The 9,303-nt window shown below is 38.4% G+C and overlaps 1 long non-coding RNA gene across 1 annotated transcript; it reads left to right on the top strand.

Moving 5' to 3' along the window:
* The first annotated feature begins 4,625 nt into the window (after positions 1-4,625).
* On the top strand, positions 4,626-7,008 carry LOC106533128 (uncharacterized). The gene is made up of 2 exons (XR_001312193.1): positions 4,626-5,950; positions 6,145-7,008. It is a non-coding gene; the product is annotated as an uncharacterized LOC106533128 (long non-coding RNA).
* Positions 7,009-9,303: the final 2,295 nt, after the last annotated feature.

Raw genomic sequence — 9,303 nt, 5'->3', positions numbered from 1 at the left:
GGACACTGCCTTCATGAAACTGTTGCACAGCACACAATGTAAGTTTTTCCCCAAAATTAACTATATTTCTTAATATTAGGATTGTGTTGACTGATTTTTTTTTACAATAACACAAATGTTAACACTTAACTCTCCATTGTTTCATTTTGTGCATGTTGTAGGTATCCCACAAATGCAGAATATGCCCAGGCTGTAAAGATGTTGATTGTGAAGTACCCCTTTCTCAGGGATTATGAGGGAAATGGTTATGTAAGTGAAACCKTACAGCAATATACTGTATTTAGTGTCCTTAGCATTAGGGATTCCACAAGGGCAGGATATCGTATTGGCATAAGAGTGGTGAGTTTTCCATGCTTGTCCTGAACAAGCTTGTCTGCTTGATTTGTTTTATAATTATGTGGTCAGTTAAAGCAGTCAGTGGTCAGATCTTTAAATAGTATAAAGGGCATTCATTCCCCATCGTAAATATTACAGGTCTAAGTGCTAGAGATGTAGTTAAATCAAATTTGCATTTGTGGACATTATTCCTTTTCATTCTCATTGTTTAGGTTCCTAATGTCCTTGGTGAGGATCCGTTTTCCATTGAGGCACATGTGAAGGTCTTGCACAGCCAGTACCAGAAGGTGCAACCAGACACAAAAATTGTCAAAGACCGTATGCAACAGACCTTTGCATGGCGGCGAAAGGAGATTGCAGATGGGATGACTTTGGCAGACACGCTTGAGAAGTACCCTTTTTAAAGGACATTTACAGGTGTAAAATTAATGTAAAATTATTTTTTCATCCTGGTATGGAGTACATAATCTAGACAAATGTGATGCGCTATGTGTAACAACTGTGTCTGAGTGCTTAGGGGAGTTGTCCTGTGGGTTCTTGTTCGATCCCCCTTTCCATCCATTTCAATTGTTGTGTGCTTGGGCAAGACACTTCACCCACCTTTTGCCTGCTGGTGGTCAGAGGGTCTGGTGGCGCTGGTGCATGTTGGCCTCACCTCTGTCAGTGTGCCCCAGAGCAGCTGTGCCTAAATTGTAGCTTACCACCATCAATGTGTGAATGAATAATGCTTGAAAATTGTAAAGAGTCTTTTAGGCTACGTTCACACTGCAGGTCTTAATGCTCAGTTCCGATTTTTTGAAAAAATCCGATCTTTTTGTGTGAACGTTCACATTACATTTTAAAGGTGGCCTGTATCAGACCCGTGTGTGAACGCAACACAGCACTGATGTGACACGTATGCGCAGTAAAAGACGTGACGTCTCATCAGCCGACTTGTTTGTTTACAGAGCTAGCATGGATGCTATTTTTTGCGCATCGAATCDGAAGTTGTTGTTTAATCAGAGCTGATTAAATAATTATCTGACATGATTCTTTAGTTCAGTGTTTATATCTGAACCTGCCTCTGACCGGGATGCTCCAGTGAAGCTTTTTTTTTGAACGAAACTACGAGCTGAAAAAGTATCGACCGAGTATCGAACTTTAGGATCGAAACTCTCCACGACCCAGGCTGGACCACTATTATCATACTATCAACGTGGAAAATGAAAAGTAAAAAGATGAAGCAACTGGACTTGTGTTTTGGAGCTGTAAACACATGGAGCTACAGATTTATAAACAGCGAGACTTGAGGTTAGTGTTTTATCGGTCCTTCACCCCCTCCTCACTGATGAAAAAGTCAGATGAATGTGACATGAACGTTCACACTGCAGTCACTTTGAAAACATCAGATATATATCCGATTTAAAACCACATACTGAAACGGCCTGGGTCGGATTTGAAAAAATCGGATTTGTCGAGTTCAGACTGTCATAAAAAAATCGGATATGAGTCAGATGGGTCAAAAAAATCGGATTTGGGTCGGATTTGCCTGCAGTGTGAACGTTAGCCTTAGTGTCTAGAAAAGTGCTTTGTAAGACTAATTCATTGTTGTTGTTTTTATTATTATTATAACAACAAAGTTAGATTTATTACATCTTGTTCTTTCTGACTATTAAGTCCTAAATCTGTATTAGTCAGAAAGAACATGATGTAATAAATCTAACTGTCCTAAAAAAGTCCTGAATCTGAATTTACATTATTTCTGTCTATTTCGTGGTATGGAAAAGAGTAAGCAGTAAAAGAAGCTTTGCAGGGGCTTCTCTAGCTACTTGTGTTCATCTGTGTGTGGCTTTTTCAGGTGTACATATGCTTTTCAAAACAAATTTAATTTAATTTAAAAAAGTAAATGTATCAAAGGTTAATATTTTAACAAAGTTTGGACAAGTGGTATTCAATCAAACTGCTAACAGCACAATATTTGTTCTTTTGCAGCTGTGCGATGAAGTGCAGCGTATTCATCCTGCAGTAGGAAGCATGCAACAACGATTCAGTGAAGGTTTTGCCTGTATCGTGCCAAAAGTTCTTCATCTGACCCAGGGGAAGTCACCTCTGTACCAGCTTTACCAGGAGGCAAGAAAGGAAGCTCTCACTGAAGAAGTATCAGGTACATTATATGTTGTTGTCCATTCTGCTGTGTTTTCAGGCTCACATTTAAAATTTTTATTTCTCTTACAGGTCCTTCTAAAAAAAATTAGCATATTGTGATAAAGTTCATTATTTTCTGCAATGTACTGATAAACATTAAACTTTCATATATTTTAGATTCATTGCACACCRACTGAAGTAGTTCAAGCCTTTTATTGTTTTAATATTGATGATTTTGGCAAAAAAGTAAAGAAAAATCAARAATCCCTATCTCAAAACAGGGCTCTAGAGTGCGACCAATTTGGTTGCAAATACGACCTGATTTCCTAATAGTGCGACTAAAAAAATGTGTGGTCACACTGGTGCAACCAATCGTTCGAGGGGGAGGGGGAGCCGTCGCCCGCTGAAACAAAAAATCTCCATCATGTTCCATAAAAGAATCCAGCAGTATCAACCATAACAGTTGCCCGCCGACAGTCTCCATCTCTCCTAATACTGCGCTCTGCTCCCGTGCTCTGCTCCACATCTCCCGTGCGCACATACTGTTGTTTTAGCCTCATGGTTCAGGAATGTCTTTCTGTGTCTTCCCCTCTTGCTTGAGGGTGTCAATGATGGCCTTCTGCAGTCTTACCCATGATTGCGGTTTTGAGTAATGAACCAGGCTGGAAGTTTTTAAAAGCCTCAAGAAGCTTTTGCAGGTGTTTAGAATTAATTCGTTGATTCAGATGATTAGGTTAATAACTCGTTTACATTCATGATATGCTAATTTTTTGAGATAGGTTTTTCTTTACTTTTTTGCCTAAATCATCAATATTAAAACAATAAAAGGTTTGAACTACAGTGGTACCTTGACTTAAGAGTGTCCTAACTAACAAGTCTTTTGAGATACAAGCAGTCTCTCAGATATATTTTATCTTTGAGTTTAGAGCTAAAATTTGGGTTACGAGTGAACTTCACATGCCCCACCGCTAGATGGCACCACAAACGCAGGTGTGAACACCGCAACAGGTGTTCACCGTCTCAGTTAGCTTTGAACAGTTAGCTTGCGGTTAAAGCATTTGTGTTCCACTCGCAGTTATTTTTATAAAACTTCACGAACCAGCTTTAGCCAACTATGGGACCAAAAAAAGTGAGAGCAAAGGATGGCGCCGAGAAAAAGAAGCGGATGATGTGCATTGAACTGAAGAAAGAAATTAATGAAAAACGCGAGAAAGGTGTGCGTGTAGTCGACTTAGCAAAGCAGTACGAGCGCAGCACTTCCACAGTCTGCACCATATTGAAGCTGTACCTTTTACAGTGTACTTACTTAATAAAACTGCTGTAGTTCATTGCAGAAAATATATTCTGTTATGTATTTTTATTCAATTTTTGTTATTCATAATGATTTTACTGATTTAAAAACATGTAACAAAAATAGTAGTGTTTTTGTGGAGTCCAGAACAGATCAAGGGCATTTCATTTTATTTCTATGGGGAACACTGATTTGGCATACAAGTAATTTGAGTTAAGAGCTCCATCTCAGAACGAATTAAACTTGTAACTCAAGGCACCACTGTACTTCAGTTGGTGTGCAATAAATCTAAAATATATGAAAGTTTAATGTTCATCAGTACATTACAGAAAATAATGAACAATATGCTATTTTTTTAGAAGGACCTGTGTAAATTTTGTGTGTATGTTGTTGGTTATGTATTTAGTGATAAATAAAGCAAAATTAATTTCAGCGTAAGACCAATTACTATTTTCAGCTTTTTGCTAACAAATATAAAATGCTTTATCAAAATATGAAGAAATAAAATGCTGATTAAGTATCATCTTTTATCTCACAGATATTGACATGAGAGCTGCCCTTATTTTTGAAGCAGGAACTTAAAGAACAGTCCCACATCAGAACTTGAGTCAACAATTACTCATCCCCCATGTGTACAGAGAATAATGACTTCTTTCATTACCTTCAAACCCTTTTTGTTTACTATCTACAGGTGTTAAAATAAACAGGACATTGCAACCTCCAATTGATTAAGCCCTGTTGTGAGACCTCTTTCAAGTACTCAAAAATAAACGTTTATCACAAAAGGACTCACCAGTTGCCAGACAGAAAGTCTCCCCCAAAGTGGGTTTGCCATCTATAAACCCTTTGAGACCAGATCTCCTGCTGAGATATTGCCACCCAAGGAAGCTTCAAAAGACACGTTTGCATACCATCTCATTTATGGTTTTAGAGCACCACCAAAAGGCTGGTTTCATAATTACATCATGAACAAATGTCTTTCTGTTGTTTGTCATCTGATAAAAGAAAAAAAGAAGAAAGAGGCATTGTATTTTTTAATCATGATTCAATCACTGTGATAATGCTTGATTTACCGGTAATTACTTCACAAGTAATCTATCACTCTGTGTGTTTAACCAGTTTAGTAGTAAAGAACCATGAAAAGAAAAAAATAGATCATGTGACTGTCTCAGCCAATCCGAAGTTTGTACAGTCAGGACAAGAGATAACATTGTGTTAGTTTTAGTTTGAGTTGTAAAGAAGAGGAGAGAGAACCAGCAGCGAGAGGATACAGGAGTTTCCAGGTTTCTACTCCCTTCGGGGACATTTTATTTATTTTTATTTTAATTTTTTAGTTCACTTTTAAAGTGCTGGGACTGGATTTATTTGGGAACCGAACTGACCAGAACTTCTGTTCAATCAACACGGACCCGAGCCGACCTCCTCATTTTCCAGCTGGAGCTGACGAAGCATTTTCGGTATGTCCGAACTGTACCCGCGCGGGACCACTCTGAGATCGGGTGGCACCGGTGATCCAACCTCGCTCTGACCTTCCGGTACCCTGGGACAGGACTGACGGTTCGCATCAAATTTGTAGGAAAGATCAGCTTTCTACACTTTGGTAGTGTGCTCAGCTGAAGTGGTGAAGGAAGAGTGTTTGGTAACGATGATTGCATTGAATGAAGATCTGGCAAGTTCATTCCTTTATAATTCACGTCCTTTCTTGATAAATGGATTAACACTTTCTTTTATTAATCTGGAAGTTTTCACTTATTTTACTAGTGTAGAAAAAGTTTAGAACAAGCGGTTCAGTGAATAATAATGCGAAAGGTAATTATCGGGTGATGATAGTCACGTTATTATTGAAGACGCAGAGGTCATGATAATAATTATGTTTCTGTCTGCCCAAATAACCTGTCTGTATTGTTACCTCTGAATCGTTAATACAGGGTATATTGTGAAATTCCTTATGCTCGTGTGCGTCTTTTATTGGATTTTCACCGTCCAAACTGGAAAGAATTCCGTTCTTCAGTATGTGAGATTGAGTAAAAATACACGATTAATTTTCTGTTATGTACAGGTGGTGCCCCTTTACTATGCTAATGAGGTATGAGAAACTTATAATTTAGCAACTTTTCAATAATTAACAATATTCCCCCTACATTTTTTCTACCGCACATCTTCAGGGAGAAGATGGACCTTTTTATCTTGCTTGGAGAGGTATGATTTGCAACTTGCAAATCTGTTGTTCAACAAATCTATCTGAAAGGATGCTGAAATTACATTGGGTTAGAATACTCATGATTTGATTTAATTTACACTAMATTTTATTCCCTGCTGTAAGGCTGTTGAGTTAATTTGCTGCTGTGTTTTTTGTTTTGTTTTTTCTTTTTGTTCTTTTTGACTTCATACAGTGTGAATCTCAATCCCCATACCCAACAATTCAGTTGACTGGTCAAGATTGAAAAGTGTCGTTCACCGGGAGAGCTCCAAGCATTGTGAAGGCAGACGGTGTTGAGGTGTGTCGCACCCAAACAGTTGATGAAGGGATCATCTCAGCCTTTTGCACATACTTCRTCTTCAATCTGGCATACCCAAGACACCTGAAGAACACTGATGTTCCTCCAAAGGTACATTGCAAGAATAGTTGAGGTTTGGGACCGGCCTCTACCATTAACAGTCACAAGGAAAATAAATCTCCTCTATTGACACTATGCCTCATCCCTACCGGTGCCCCAAATGCTCGAGGAGAGCTTTCACCTTGATGAAGCTGATTCAGCACATAGGACTTATCCATGCACATGAAGCCAACTTCAAAATTACATGTGGACTTGATGATTGCCAGTCCACATTTACAAAATATGAGTCTTTTAGACGACATGTGTACCGAAAACACAGAGACAAAATTTTAGGGTCTGACAATGATTGTGGTGAAAGTGAAAGGGAGGTTGTCACTGATAATTTGGATGAGCCTTTGACAGGAAATGTTATTGAAAGTCCTCCCTCTTATGGTGAGCTGTTAACTAGCTTCAAGGACAATTTATTTCACTTCATTCTGAAATGCAGGGAGAAAAAATCATCTTCCAGTTTCTGTTCGAGGAGATTGTTGATGATGTTAATTTTTTAGTGTTTTTTTTTTTCAAGGAGAATTACGATGCTTTTATTGCTTATCACATGCAAAAAATGGCTTTGATATCTCAAAGAGTCCAGAACTAGAAACTGTCATACATTCTAATGATTTCTTTTATTGAAGCAACAAAGGCTATTCGATCTCCATATTTGATGAAAAACCATTGCAAATCCAAGCTTGATATGATTGAGCCTATCCGCTGTAAATTAAGAAACTCAGAAGGACAGACTGTTGGTTCATTTTCATATGTACCCATTGATAAAGTGCTGAAAAATTATTGTTCACATGATGACCTTCAGGATAAAATATTTTCTGAGAGTAATCCAGAGACAGATGAGTTTCTAACAGACTATTGTGATGGCAGCATTTTCAAACAGCACCTTTTTTTAAAGCTTATCCAAATGCACTGCGCCTGCACTTTTATGAAGATGAATTTGAAGTAGGCGGCACAGTGGCTCAGTTGGTAGAGCTGATGCCTCTCAGCAAGGAGGTCACCGGTTCAAATCCCGGCCTGGGGACCTTTCTGGGTAGAGTTTGCATGTTCTCTCCGTGTACTCTGGCTTCCTTCCACAGACCAAAAACATGACTGTTAGGTTAATTGATAACTATAAATTGTCCCTGTGAGTGAGAGAGTGAATGGTTGTTTGTCTCCTTTGTCTCTATGTGTGGCCCTGTGATGGACTTGCGACTTGTCCAGGGTGTACTCCGCCCCTCGCGCTGTGACTGCTGGATATGGGCACCAGTGACCCACGCAACCCTGAAAGGAAGAAGTGTGTACAGAAAATGGATGGATGGATGGAAGAATTGAAGTAGTAAATCCTTTGGGGTCGAAACGAAACAAACACAAGCTATGTGCATTTTATTACAGCATAGGCAATTTGGACAAAAGGTATAGATCTCAGCAGAGACACATTCATTTAGCATTATTGGTACAATACTCCTTTGTTAAAAAGTGTGGCTTGAATGTCATATTAAAACTTTTGCTAGATGATCTTGAAAAACTCGCTACTGTTGGCTTTACATTAACAATTGATGACACGGAGCACACAATTCGGGCTGCTGTTGCAACTTTATCTGGTGATAACTTGTCGGCTCATATGATTGGTGGATTTTCAATGTCTTTTAACTCAGGTAGAATTTGTCGCTATTGTATGGCTACTCATAAAGATATTAAGCACTTGTTCAAGGAAGACAGCTTTGTTTTAAGAACATCTGAGGTTCATCAATGCCATCTTGAATGCATTCAACAAAATCCTGATGATAAATCAACTTATGGTGTTTATACATAGTTCCTCTCCTTTTGACAAGTTACATTATTTTGATGTAACAAAAGCTTTACCACCTGACATAATGCACGACCTGTTGGAGGGTGTAATTCCACTTGTTATGAAACTAGTCATTTGCAAAGCTCAAACAGAAAAACACAACAATAAAAGAGATAAAAGAAGAACTCCAAAATACAGTATATGCATTGGTCAAAACAACAGAGCTAATAAACCAGTGCTTTTACCAGAGAGACTACAGAAAGTTGGTATCACTGGATCKGCTTCTCAGAAATGGTGCCTTTTTAGGTTGTTGCCTTTTGTGATGGCACAAAAAGTTCCGCCCAATTGTAAATATTGGCATGTTTTTCTGTTATGCCGTGAGATTACGGAGATTGTCATGGCACCAAAGGTGAGAAGAGATAATCTTTTAATGTTAGATTTACTAGTTCAAGAGTTTCTGACASAAATGAAAGAGGTGTTTGGAGATGTTATTACTCCTAAGTGTCATTATTTGATTCATTATGCAAGACTGATGGAAATGTTTGGACCTCTGCGTTCATTGTGGTGCATGAGATTTGAGGGAAAACATCAATATTTTAAAACTGTGGCTCATAACTKTAGAAACTTTATAAACATTGCTAAAACTCTGAGCAACAGACACCAACTTAGACAGTGTTGGGAATTTTCCCAACAAAGTTGTCTGGATGAATTCGAAAGTGTGCCTGGAAAAAGTGTAGCAACTCCATTCTTATCTTTGCCTGTTGAACTGCAGAATGCCCTGATGGCTAATCACAGCCTCTGTAATGTTGATTTTACAAACAAAGTTTTCCAACGTGTGTCTGAAGTCAGAGTCAACTGTGTTAAGTATGCCATCAGAGATGTATTCATTGTAGATGTTCTGCATTCAGAAGCAGTGCCACTATTTTGGCAAATAAAATACATCTTCAACATTGACACYTTATGGATTCTCTGTGGGAAAATGCTGATCCCTCAATGGTACGACTGCCACTTGCATGCATACAGACTCAAAGTTGATTTAGAATRGACTTTGCTGAAAGCAGGAGATGAAATGGACTTTCAGCCAAATGACACTTACTCTGCTGATGACATTTTGTATGTCACAGTTCGACATTGTTTATAAGTTTTTAATGAAATGTGAAAATGGAAAATAAAGTTTA

Source organism: Austrofundulus limnaeus, unplaced genomic scaffold (assembly GCF_001266775.1).
Source record: "Austrofundulus limnaeus strain Quisiro unplaced genomic scaffold, Austrofundulus_limnaeus-1.0 Scaffold889, whole genome shotgun sequence".
NCBI classification, from domain to species: domain Eukaryota; kingdom Metazoa; phylum Chordata; class Actinopteri; order Cyprinodontiformes; family Rivulidae; genus Austrofundulus; species Austrofundulus limnaeus.
This window is presented reverse-complemented; position numbering and strand designations above follow the sequence as displayed.